Below are 13,377 nucleotides of genomic sequence, written 5' to 3'. Positions count from 1 at the left end.
TATTTTTATGGTTAAACTTTATGGTTGTAATAACAGGTTATGTTATTAATATATACAACTGAACTGATAGACACACAAGTGATAGCAATAATATCCCTTCCAGACTATCATCTCAGGGCATACAATTAACTAGCAGGGTGCTGGTCTAACCATTGGTGATTATAAATAATCAGTATAGATACTGTGATAAATGTGCCACTCATTATACTCCTTACCTGTCATTTTCTGGCGACTGCAGATCTGAAATGAGTATCAGTATTAAGAATTAAATATCACAAGGATTTGATTATTCATTACTCAACACAATCAAACACAATAACATAAATTTCTAATACATTTTCATCCATTATCATCTTCATTTACTGTGCAGAACCTCATTTGTTTAAATTGATTTATGGTCTATAAATATATTACACAAAAATAGCATTAGGTTACCATATTACAATAAAAAACTAGAAAATTGATACACGAAAAAAAAAACATTAGTTGGCAAGTAAAGTAAAGGCCTGTCACCTGAGCCCTGTACCATGGACCTATACAATGTAACACACCCTAATTTGATCATTAATTAATATCAATTTGTTATAATTTTGCAATGTATTTGTATGTTGCATGCTAATTTGCGACTTTATAAGTAACAAAGCAAATTTCAAATTTGTTCTCTACCAACGGCCAATTTTCCCAGATAGAGGGGACAGCAAATACTTAGTTGAGCCCCGAAACCTATTTTTCAAAGATGTTGACAGCTTCACAGAGAGCTTTGCCCAATCACATTTTTTTTTTTTTAATTTCCAAACCCAACCAACAGCAAAAGAAATTCGCCAATAATCTGTTGTTCAATTTATAGAGTAAGCATATCAAAATAGGATTAACAATATGTTCTTTGATGAAATATAGACTGTTCTATTTACATTGGATTGAGAACTATCTCTTATTTTTAAGTTTGTTGATAATACCAGGGAAGAGTTAAATTACAATAGAGTTAAATTGTAATTTAACTCTTCCCTGATAATACATTGCTGACCTTAATGAATATGTTTTGTTTGTGTGATCAAAGTACGGTGGCCTGTAAGTGTCACAGCAACTTATATATAAATATCATTTATGCAGATATTGTTTAGTGTATCATCTTTTATTCTTGACTAATAATAAAAGACATGTTGTTTTAAAGATTAGTTAAATAAGTTAAATAAGTTATTTACCTTATCAATCGTTTAAATGTATTAATTTAGCATATTTTTCTATTTCTGTTTAAAGTCGTTCTTTTTTGAATAAATGTTTAGCTGAAATCAATACTATAACATCACATTTTAAGTTATTTTAACCATATAATAACACAACTAATATGAGACTCACCACTTTTTGGTTCAGGTTCAATTTCCTGTTCCACTACTTGTGTTTGAAATTCATCACTAAGAGTATCTGATGAATCTGATTGCTTTGTCACTTCTGGTCAATAAAAACATCCCGAAAAGACAGTTATTGTTAGTATACAGTGAACAGCATATTAAATGTCAGCTTAAGACATAGGACATTTTGATTAAGTTTTATATGTTTAAATAAATGTCTATTCATCATTTTCTATTGTTCAACTTTGTAACTGACTTGACTTGTGTGGTGGTGAAATAAAATAAAAAGTAAATTCATTTATGATCCTTAACTCACCACTCTCTTCTTCAAGTTTTGTTTCCTGTTCCTCAATCATCCCTTTCTTCATTTGTGATTGAGATTCCTCATTAACAGTACTCTGTGAATCTGATGTTAATTGCTTTGTTACTTTTGTTTAACAAAAATACAGAAAACTTTGTTGTTTTTGTTGACATGTTACTGATAGGTTGGTGGTGGTTATGTTTCCATTTTCAACAGGTTAACTTAATTAATTCTGGCTCAATTCAATGTTGTTAGTAAAATGAATCATACTGTACCTTGTTCATTTTCTTGTGTAGTGGTCTCTGTATCATCTTGCTCATCTGTGAAGATGTAATATTTGTTGGAATATTAGTAAAATAATTTCACGTCAGTGTGTGTTGTATCGTATGTAGAACCATAATATGAAGAAGAATTTAGTTATACTGAATTCCAACAAACTTACGCCCGTATTCTAGTTTGAGCTAAAACTTTAAAAATGACGTCATTTTAATTCATAAACCGAACTTCAACTAAATCGGCCAACCTCGACTAAATCGAGACGGATTTTGATCAATTTTTTTAGTCCTCAAGGGGGCAGGCTAAATCACCGACTAAATGGTATTTAAACGTTTATAAAAAATTTAACAGTCATTGAGTTGTTATATTGGCCAGATATTGAAGAATGAAATATCTATTTTTATATTAGCTTAACTAAATATACATTGGTATATGTTATAATAATGAAAATCATCTTTATTTACAGCCGTATACAAATTACATTATTTTCCTCGCGCAAGTCCGACTTGAACTACGTCACACCATAGCGACAATGGGAGATGCGGAAATTCACCACGTGATTGAATGTTTAGAGGGCCTAGCACTTTCTTGTCACGCTATGAAGTATGTGGTTCGTCGCGATCATATTTTGTTGGAGGCCTAGAAAATATGAAAGTTACCGTGCCGATATGGTTCCTAAATATATTTTGAAGATTTTGTTTGTTGCTAATCAAAAGTACTTCACTGTTAAATTAATACTGATCTTGTTCTTGTAATTAACGATTAAAATTATTTTTCATGTAATTTAACTTGTTGAAGTTGTCTTCCAATGGATTTCTTGTTTCTGCAACAAACAATTATATTATTATTGAGTAACCATAACTTTTAACTCAACATATCACTAATAATTGAGTCAAGAAATTAATACCATCAACAAGTATGTTTAACCATTTTAATGTTATTAATAATTATATATTATATATATCTTATTAAACCATGTGATTTCTAGGGATACATTGTGCAAAACTATGACAGCACTGATAATGATAAAAAAAACAATACTCCAATCTTCTATCAACTAAAACTCGAAGTCATGTCTTGGGTTCAATTTACAGTCAGTCAGATAGATTGATCAATATAACACAATTCCAGTCTTCGTTCATGGGAATAGTAGGTCACATATTCCGGTGAAAATGTTGCAGTGTGTCTGCCTATTTTTAAAATAAGCATAAATTTATTACATATATTTTTATAAATGTAAGTAGTACTGTAACTAAAGAGTGTTATTACCTTGCCTAATGCCTTGGTTTGATACACCTGCACCAGAAGAAACACCTGTACTGGAAAGAACACCTGCACCAGACGACACACCTGCACTAGAAGACACACCTGCACCAGAAGACACACCTGTACTAGAAGACACACCTTCACCAGAAGACACACCTGCACTAGAAGACACACCTGCACTAGAAGACACACCTGCACTAGAAGAAACACCTGCACCAGAAGACACACCTGTACTAGAAGACACACCAGCACCAGAAGACACACCTGTACTAGAAGACACACCTGCACCAGAAGACACACCTGCACCAGAAGAAACACCTGCACCAGAAGACACACCTGTACTAGAAGACACACCTGCACCAGAAGACACACCTGCACCAGAAGACACACCTGCAGCAGATGACACACCTGCACCAGAAGACACAGCTGTACTGGAAGGAACACCTGTACCGGCATGGGATGAAACAAATTTGCTAAAAATTAAAGTAAATATATTTGCTATAAAGTATCATGGTTTAAAAGTCCTTGTCTCATAGGCGTGCTGGCAAAGTGTAGTTATAGATGCCTGCAACTTTGAGGAAATTACCATAAACCTTTATTGTATTAATTAAATTCTAAAAATTGTAGTCTGTTTGTTCACTACATATAATATGGCCTTGTCACGTTGAAACACTGGTTTTCTTGTCTGATCACCAAAGTTAAGCAATGTTGGACCTGGTTGGAGCTTGGATGGGAGACCATCTAGGAATATCAGTGCTGTATATATGAAGGGGTTCCATCAGGCATTTTAAATCAACACAGGGGCTGACCATTATGGCAGCCCCTGCATCTAGTATTGGCTCATGCCATTCCTCTGGTCAAGTTACCATAATTAACTTTATAACCTACCTAGATGATACCTTGATGTCTCAACATCACCTATAACAAATAAAACATACAATAATTATTTCAATAAAAAAAGAAACCAGATATGTATAGAAAAACTTGACCAGTGATTTTATCCTGGAATTTTAATAATAAAACAATAAACAAATTAAGATGAGGAAATCTTTGAGAATGAGAAAAAAAAAACCACCCAACCGATATTCGAAATAAGAATATTCCGTTTGATATGCAGAAGAATTAAGGTGTTTTAGGAACTACTACAGCAATGTAACCAAAGTGTATTGTAGTGCTAGATAAAAAACAAGCCAACACCTACATTGTTTCCAACCCATACTCTAACAATGGTACGGTTAGCTAGTTATTGTCATGGATGGTTAATGTCTGATTACCGTTTTTTTTAATACAAAATTTGATTTATTACAATCATCATTCTAAATTTAGACTTATTGTTGCATTTTAAATACTTTTTTTTTTATTTTTTTTAAATTTTTTTATTTCATTTCATCACATACATAATACAAAATTAATATATAAAGGCAACGTAACTATTAAAATGATATAATACTCTCTCAAAAATAAGAGAGTAATGAAATTAAAGAAAAAAAAATAATGTATCGCAAAAATACACTTAATAATAATCATTTTGCTAATAATATGGTTGCCTTGTATTTTTGGTAAATGTGAAATAAATGATTATAATTAAGTAATTGTTTTTTGATTTTGCAACTAAATATGTACCACTTTGTAATTAAAATTAAAATGTTTGCATCACTGTGTGTTTTTCCAAAACCAAAACATATACTTTCTTTGGTGATAATTAAGTTATTGTTGATATTTCGATACATATATTGTTTTACATTTTCCCAAATTTTCTTTACCAGATCACATTCAAAGAACATATGTAGCAGTGTTTCCTGCTTTTCCTTGCAAAAACTACACATTGGTGAATCGACCTTTGACATCTTAAAGAGCATTGTATTTGTATAAATTATACGATGAATAAATTTAAATTGAACATTTTTTAGCTTAGTGTCATTTGTACAGGCGTGTAAATTTGAGAAAAGGTTTTTCCAATTAAGTTTGTTGTCAAACTCCTTTTCCCATTTGGATTCAATTCCAATTGGCTCTTCAACATTTTTTAATATAATGTGTTTATAGATATAATGACAATTTCTCGTTTTCACAGAAATGAATGTCTTGTATCTTTGTATTAAAACATGTCATTGACTACTACAATAGAAATGGTAGCCCAGTTTTTGCCTGCTCTCTAGATGCCAGTAAGGCTTTTGATCAAGTCAATCAATGTGGACTCTTCATAGTAAGCTCATTAACAATGGTATGAATCTTTGTATTGTTAAATTGCTCAAATGTTGGTATGAGAAACAACATTTTGTGATACATTGGGGTAACTCTGTTTCCAATCCACAGTATCCAATAGAGTTAGACAGGGTGGGGTTATGTCCCCTCTCCTGTACAACATATATATTCCATTTACAGTATCCAATGGAGTTAGACAGGGTGGGGTTATGTCCCCTCTCCTGTACAATATATATATTCCATTTACAGTATCTAATGGAGTTAGACAGGGTGGGGTTATGTCCCCTCTCCTGTACAACATATATATTCCATTTACAGTATATAATGGAGTTAGACAGGGTGGGGTTATGTCCCCTCTCCTGTACAACATATATATTCCATTTACAGTATCTAATGGAGTTAGACAGGGTGGGGTTCACTCAATCAAAAATTGGTAAATCTGAAAAACCACCAAAAACAAAACAATTACATATAATTTTTAAAATAAAAGAACTATATAAAAAGTCACGTCAGCTTGGCAACACTTTAAATATTCATGACACCGATCATTGGGGAGGGGGAACGACAAGGGGGATTTGATCCTATTGAAGCAGGGGCGCATCTAATGCTAAATTTGAGAGGGGTCAAGTATTGTGGAAGGGGGACCAGTATACAAAAACAAGAATATCCCACTCATATTTGAACTGTATACATAATTGAAAATTCACAACATATATTAACATTATACACATAGAATTCAGTATAAGAATAACAATCTGCGAACCAAAGATGAAGCATCACTGCTATGGCAAGCAATTTTATCAGTTACCTCCAAGTTAAACTTAAGACAAATACCTTGAATTTACCTTGATACAATACATTGCATTGAAGTACAATTGTATTCAACTAAGTATAATACATTTGACTTAAGTGCAATACATTTGACTTAAGTGCAGTACATTCTATTTCCACTGAAGTTAAATTGCATTTAACACTACTTGTAAAACTCAACTGCAATTGCGCATAATTGGACTTAAGTGTTATATGATTGGTTTTAGCCTATAAAAGTTTGTCAACTTTCACATTTAGGTATGGTTCCCTTTTTAGTTAGTCCTACTAACAGTACCACCAAGCCATAGTTAAATATTTATTTATATTATATAGCCTATGTAAATACGTGAATGTGATTGGTTGAAACTGCATCACATGACTACCGCTGCGAGGATCGTAAATCGTATATATCCTCGAGTACAATGATACTGACGGAGTAATTTTCGAGTAATTATCGTGTCCCTGTCATTAAACATATAAAATCCATGTTAATTTTCAAAGGGATTTAGGAGTTTTGATTGATAGCGCCAGTGCGCCCTCATGGGCTGGCGTTGTTCATTCGTTGTTGCTTTGATTTCCATGTTGTTGTATTGAGTTATTGACTGTTATTAAAATACATTATTCGCATTACATCGGTCTATGTGTGATCTGTAGAGTTGTGGCATATAAACATCAACCTTATTGGCGTAGTAAGTTACATTTTTGTTTGCAGGTTAATTAAAAATCAATCTCTATAATGTTCCAATCTTTGTTTATGTTATTGTTGCTTATTTGAGTATTATTATAGTTTATCATGTTTAGATTCAACCTGTTAGTGGCGGTTTCATTGCTGTTGGTTGTCAACTGAATAAAATAAAAAAAAAATAAATAAAATTCTCAAGTATGATGATATTGACGGTGTAACTTTAGTGTCATCTACTAAGACTTGAACTCGCGAAGATTAGCCCACATCATCACGAGACAACGTTTTACCCGCAGCGCTACGCAACTTGCTTGAAGAAATTAATTAGCCTATGTAAATACGTTCACGTGATTGGTTGAAACTGCATCACATGACTACCGCTGCGAGGATCATAAATTGTATATATCCTCGAGTATGATGATATTGACTGAGTAATTTTCGCGTAGTTATCGTGTCCCTGTCATTAAACATATAAAATCCAGCAAATTCTTGAGTACGATGATATTGACTGTGTAATTTTCGTGTGGCAACACTCGCGTTTGGCGATAAATAAACAAAAGTCATCTACTGAGACTTGAACTCTCGATGATTTGTCCATCATCACAATACAACGGCGCGCTGAACATCCGGTGATTCGGCTCCTCGAAGAAGACGAATTATTATTTTTGCGGCCTACCTGATAATAATATTATTATCATTAATGTAGGCTTATTGATGAAAATTCTTCTGTTAATTTAAACGACATAGGCCTAAGTGAATATTTTATTGCCAAGGAATCATTAATTAGTAATTATCTGTATATTATTCTTTGCAAGGTAAGGTGAATGCAAAACCTAACTAGTCAGGCTTATTACAAAGGAGGCCTAGCTAACGCCGACCCAGCAGTAGATATTCAACTTGTTGTTGGCTATGTAATATAACAGATATCGCCTTTTATACCGGTAAAATATATGATTTGACAACCCCTTGGGAATGATATTATGTTCTTGAGAACCAGCGCTTCGGGAAATATATATTCCCTCGAACATTCCCTCGGGGATGTCAAATCTTATATTTAACCTCTAAGCAGGCAATATCTGTATAATATTCTATTATTCTGTGTGTATTTTTCAATAATTTAACTGCTCAAATATTATGTATTGCTTTGCATTGTACAATTTGCTTGGGAGTTGTATACAGGGAAAAATGGGGGGGGGGGGGGGGGTGTGGGGGTTTTTATATTCTTTTAAATGTCATTGACACGCCACCCATTTACATACAACAATTTTACAGGAAGATGAGGTAAAAACGTTAAAATCTTTAATCATTGACCTGAATTCAACTTCAACTGACCAATCAAATAATTCACAAATTATGTCATCACAGTTTGTGAATTAAAATATAAAAACAATTTAATTTAATGTGTCTTTAGTGTAAAGCCTAGATTAATAAGTGTCCTAGGCTGGATTGAAGCATCAAAACCTGTAACTTTTTCAATTTTCACTCGACCACGGCTGCTGTGGACCAGTGGTGGCGCCAGCGGGGGGGCCGGGGGGGCCAGGGCCCCCCCGTCGGGGAAAGCTGGCCCCCCCGTCGGGGAGTATTGGTCATATTTGTCGGGGAGAAAAATATGATCATTTCTTTTCTGGTAAAAAATAAAACCATATTAAGTGTACTACTATATATTTTAAGTAACTGCGGCATTCCATTTTTGACGTACGTACGATATACTGACAGCGAAGTAAACGGTATGATGTGGTACGCATTTGTCTGGCGGTGTCTCTTTGTACGAATCTTTCATGGCTCACTGCGGTATACGCGTCGACATACATCCAGGGACCAAAATGTGTATTTTTCAGATTCCAGGCGAAAATCAAATTCATTTGCAACTACGCATCGACGTACGTTCATACAGGGATAAAGGTACGAGTTATGTTCTCACGGTTCAGTTTACGAATTGTTTCAATTTACCAATAACCCTTGGTGTACCGCGTATATGTCCGCTGTCGGTTGGTTGGCCCGAACCATAAAACAGGGTCTGGTCACGTTTCTTTTCGCGCATAAATCTCGATCTAGGGTAGGTGGGTGAATAGGGTGGCTAGCCACCTCCCTTAATTCTAAAGGGAAAAAAAAGATGCACCAAACCCGTGACCGTCGCTAGACGCGGATTCGACGCACTTGACTCTTTTTAAGAAGAGTAGGCTAGAGCTATAGTTGTGTAAATAGGCCTACATAGTGAAATAACTATTTATTAATTCAAGAGTCTAAAAAGAAAACGCAATTTAAAATCTTCGGAAAATACCCACAACTGAGTTATTTTCAAAACACATGCACTCCCACTACCAGCATCACGTTTTCTTAGCTCGCTCCTCGTGTGAATGCTGACGTCATCACTCTCCAAAAAATACACCATTTTCCGCCCTGGTCCGTGTGCAAGCGTTAGCGTGGACCTGTATATTTACACCCCTGTACAGAGTAGAGTGTAATATCGTGAACTTTTTTCTCGCGTATGAAGGTTTTTTATATAATGGTATACAGTATAAACGATAAAAAAAACGATAAACATGATGTTCTTTTATTATTATTTCAAAGGCATAACATAAACATGAAATGTCTTGTTCTATGTACACGGCCGAAAAAACGGCATTTTATTGATTTGTGTTATAGACACGGCGATTACGGCAATCATCATTGTATACGGTACTAAATTACATTGAGTTATTCACCCGGCTATAGGGTATATCTGAGGTTAACAGACCACCAAAGCACAGTCGTACACTAAACACATGCACTATCGAGGCATTTTCGGATCAAAGTTTATTATTAGTTCGTCGAAAAAGATCCGTATTAGAGTATTTAGGAAAGATTTATTTAAATTTACATTATTATGTGACATTGTTATTAAATGTAATGGAAACAGTTGCTCTAGCCTATTAAACAGTGTGTAAGCATCTATTTTTTCAAAATTTTTTGAGGCTCGGGAGGGGGCATACCCCCTCCCAAACCCACCCCCGCTTTCGCGCGTACGGCCCCCCGTGGGGGGATTCGGCCCCCCCGTCGGGGAATTTGGCCCCCCCGTCGGGGAAATCCTGGCGCCCCCACTGCTGTGGACGGTCTTGGTTCTGCAAAACTTCACATCCGCGTGTCACTTCAACGCTCACGAGATCCAAGAAACTATGAACGCGATTATGTAAAAATGTGTAAATATTACCTATCCGGATCGATCATCGTTATTATTTTTTTCAACTTTAACAATTTGAAAACTCAACGCAAATCAACGAAACTCGCTGTAACGTTACATCGACAAGAAAACAGGCTTTAAAACCAAATATATTTAGATACCATATTCCACTTATATTCCAAGTTTCATGGACTTTCTGCATTCTCTCTCCTGACGACGATCAAAGAATATTGATTGAAACGTCGAGAAACTCAACAGTTCTTTTCAAAACTTATATACATGGTGTACCGCAAACTTTATATCAACATATATTTAGATAATTATATGACAATTGAATCGACCGACCAAAACGCTTTAGATGTTATCTCCCATATCGACAATCTAAAAAAAAAATCTACATTTTACATTTATATGCAATTAATAAAGTTCAAATAAAAATGACTAGATCCGCTCCTGGTATAAGATAATACAATTGTAGGAGCGAAGGTAAAATACATTATGCATGATGTTTAATTTTACATACAGAGAAATAGTATTCTTAAGCTGGCTTTAAAATGTGTGAAGGAAATTCATCCATTGTGGAAGCAAAAACAGGGATTTAACAAGAAAATTAGATTTTTATATTCAATATTTATCTCCTCCTATCGTAAATTGTTTGCCTTGAATGCGAATACCAATTGTACATAGCATTATATATAAAATAGATTACATTAAAAAGAAAAAAAAATCTACATTTACATTTATGTGCAATTAATAAAGTTCAAATATTCATTAACAATGCATGTCCCCCGTCAGGTTATTGTAACTAGTTTAAAGTAAAGCCTCCTATCAAAAGCCCCTTGGGGTTTATTGAAGGTCCCTTTCATCTTAAAATCATCATCATCATTAAAATCTCTTTATTTTTGTTATGTGTACTGTTTTGATGTATTGAATAAAGAGATTGATTTGATTTGAAAAATGATTTATTTAATATTTTTATTTCTAAGGAATTTTAAAGTTTGCGTTTTTGTGTTATTTTTATCGTATTAATGGCAAAATATTTTTTCGAATTTATTTGCAATTTTCAAATCATAAAAAATTAGGTTTTTACATCTTGCAACATATCACAACTTCCATGTATACTACTATCCCACTGAATTATATAATCTATAATAAACCTGTGAATGATATATCATAAATGTTAATTTTTTTTATCTGGACATTCTTCTTCACTTGGGACGAGAAGTAAAATTTTTATCGTTTGCAATGAAACTAGTTGATCCTAGAATTTGAATAATTAAAACTTCACTTACCTTCTAAGAAGTTTAAAATTTCAGTTTTTCTTTGGTCACTTATCAGCCTGTTACTTTCTAAAAGAGAGACAGGTGTATTTCCATCCTATTAAAAAAATAGGTTTAGTTATTAGTAGTTTTGAGAACCATATCATATCATGAAGCCTGATACCATCCCATCATCAAATGTACCAAGACAGGAATTTGGTGAACAATACCATGTAATAAACAAAATTAAGGTAATTCTCAGGATGACAATTATATTTGACTACATAAATTCCAACATATCTGTATTCATTTGCTTTGTGTACAGTGTGACTTGGACAATTTTTAGTTATTTCTCAAAGTTTATATATTCGAGAACCATTTGTGGGCACTTAATACTAGTATATTCAATTTTAACTAGCAACTTTATAGAATCATTTTTCCACAAAAGATACGGGACTGTTTGAAAAGAATAATTGAAAAAAAAGATCCTAGGTTGGAAAAGGATCTCTTTAATTAAGGCCATATTCATAATTAGCTGGGTAGATGTACAGAAGCATTTTTTTGTAAGGTAAATTAAGGGAGGGAGCAGGTTATTCATTAATAATTATTTTTATTAAAATTAGATTCTATTAATTTTTTTAACATACATTTTTTTATTTGTTGTTTTATTATTAGTCAATGTAGTTGTTCCATTTTATTTCATATTTACAATTAATTAGACCATTGTCAATCGTTGCTATCTTTACAGCTACATAGGAGCAATTTATATTTGTTTTACGGTCAAAAATATGTAAACAAAATTATACTGATTCACCTGAACATATAAAAAGTAAAGATGTATGTTATGTGATAGGTAACTGTATACTTTAAATTTGTTTGTTATCATAAATCATATAAACTATTTAGTTATTTTTTTATTTGGTTTGTTTACATCAAATTTGATTTTTGTTAATGTGCTTACTTTTTTCTCTCATTGAATTGTTTACTTCAGCAGATCTAAAGAATGTTAGCCTATTACACTAGCAAATCCCTGTACATTTACCTTTTTTTGCAATGCTACTTGTGACCCATGCTGAATGAGACACGTCACTATTGATAAGGTAGCGTATCCACTCCTCAGATATGAATGTAATGGAGTGTCACCAGACTGAAAAGGAATCATAATGAAGTTTATAAATACTGACAACAGACATTATGTGAATTGTTTGTTTTTTGCTGCTGTAAATAATGTGGTAAATAATCCTAATTGTTAACTATTGATAAATGAGAACAAATATAATATATTACCATGGATCAGATCTAGTAATTGTTAACCTATTACTTAATGTAAGTAATCATTAAAATCTACTTACTGTACAATATCAATCACAAAATGTAAACATTAATAAAATACATATTTCATAAAATTGTACAAACAAATGTTTAGATGTTAACAATATGAGGCCAATAAGCAGTATAATGAATTTACATATAAATTTAGGTAATGGGAAATTTCAGTAAATTAAGTGCAACTTCTAGAATTTATACTCAATGGTAGAGAAAGTTGGTACATACTTTCAGTACTGATTTTTAACACCCAATGAAACCAATATCATAATTAAGCTAATTTAGATATTAACGATAACAAATTTAGTTTAAACCATTTGCCTTAATGAAAATCATATCATATCATGAAGCCTGATACCATCCCATCATCAAATGTACCAAGACAGGAATTTGGTGAACAATACCATGCAATAAACAAAATTAAGGTAATTCTCAGGATGACAATTATATTTGACTACATAAATTCCATCATATCTGTATTGCTTTGTGTACAGTGCAATTTTCAGTTATTTACCAAAGTTCTTGTATTCAAGAAGCATCTGTGAGCACTTACTAGTATATTATATTTTAGCGAGAAATCATTTTTCCAAAAAAGTTTCGTTTCGTTTCGTTTATTTATTTTTTCCACTCACTTATATATATATATATATATATATCATTTACATTTACATAACATAACATATATTAAATGTGGGTGGATGGAAGTCACAGTAAGTTCACTGAACTTTAAGTCGTGACTCCCGTAT

General features: G+C 33.0%; 1 long non-coding RNA gene across 1 annotated transcript; it reads right to left on the bottom strand.

Moving 5' to 3' along the window:
- Window positions 1-225: 225 nt before the first annotated feature.
- On the bottom strand, window positions 226-1,708 carry LOC140047981 (uncharacterized). The gene is made up of 3 exons (XR_011845009.1): window positions 1,666-1,708; window positions 1,357-1,449; window positions 226-240 (listed from the first exon to the last, which is right to left on the bottom strand). It is a non-coding gene; the product is annotated as an uncharacterized lncRNA (long non-coding RNA).
- Window positions 1,709-13,377: the final 11,669 nt, after the last annotated feature.

Source organism: Antedon mediterranea, chromosome 4 (genome assembly GCF_964355755.1).
Source record: "Antedon mediterranea chromosome 4, ecAntMedi1.1, whole genome shotgun sequence".
NCBI lineage: Eukaryota > Metazoa > Echinodermata > Crinoidea > Comatulida > Antedonidae > Antedon > Antedon mediterranea.
Note: the sequence above shows the minus strand (reverse complement) of the source record. Positions and strands in the feature narration are given on the sequence as shown.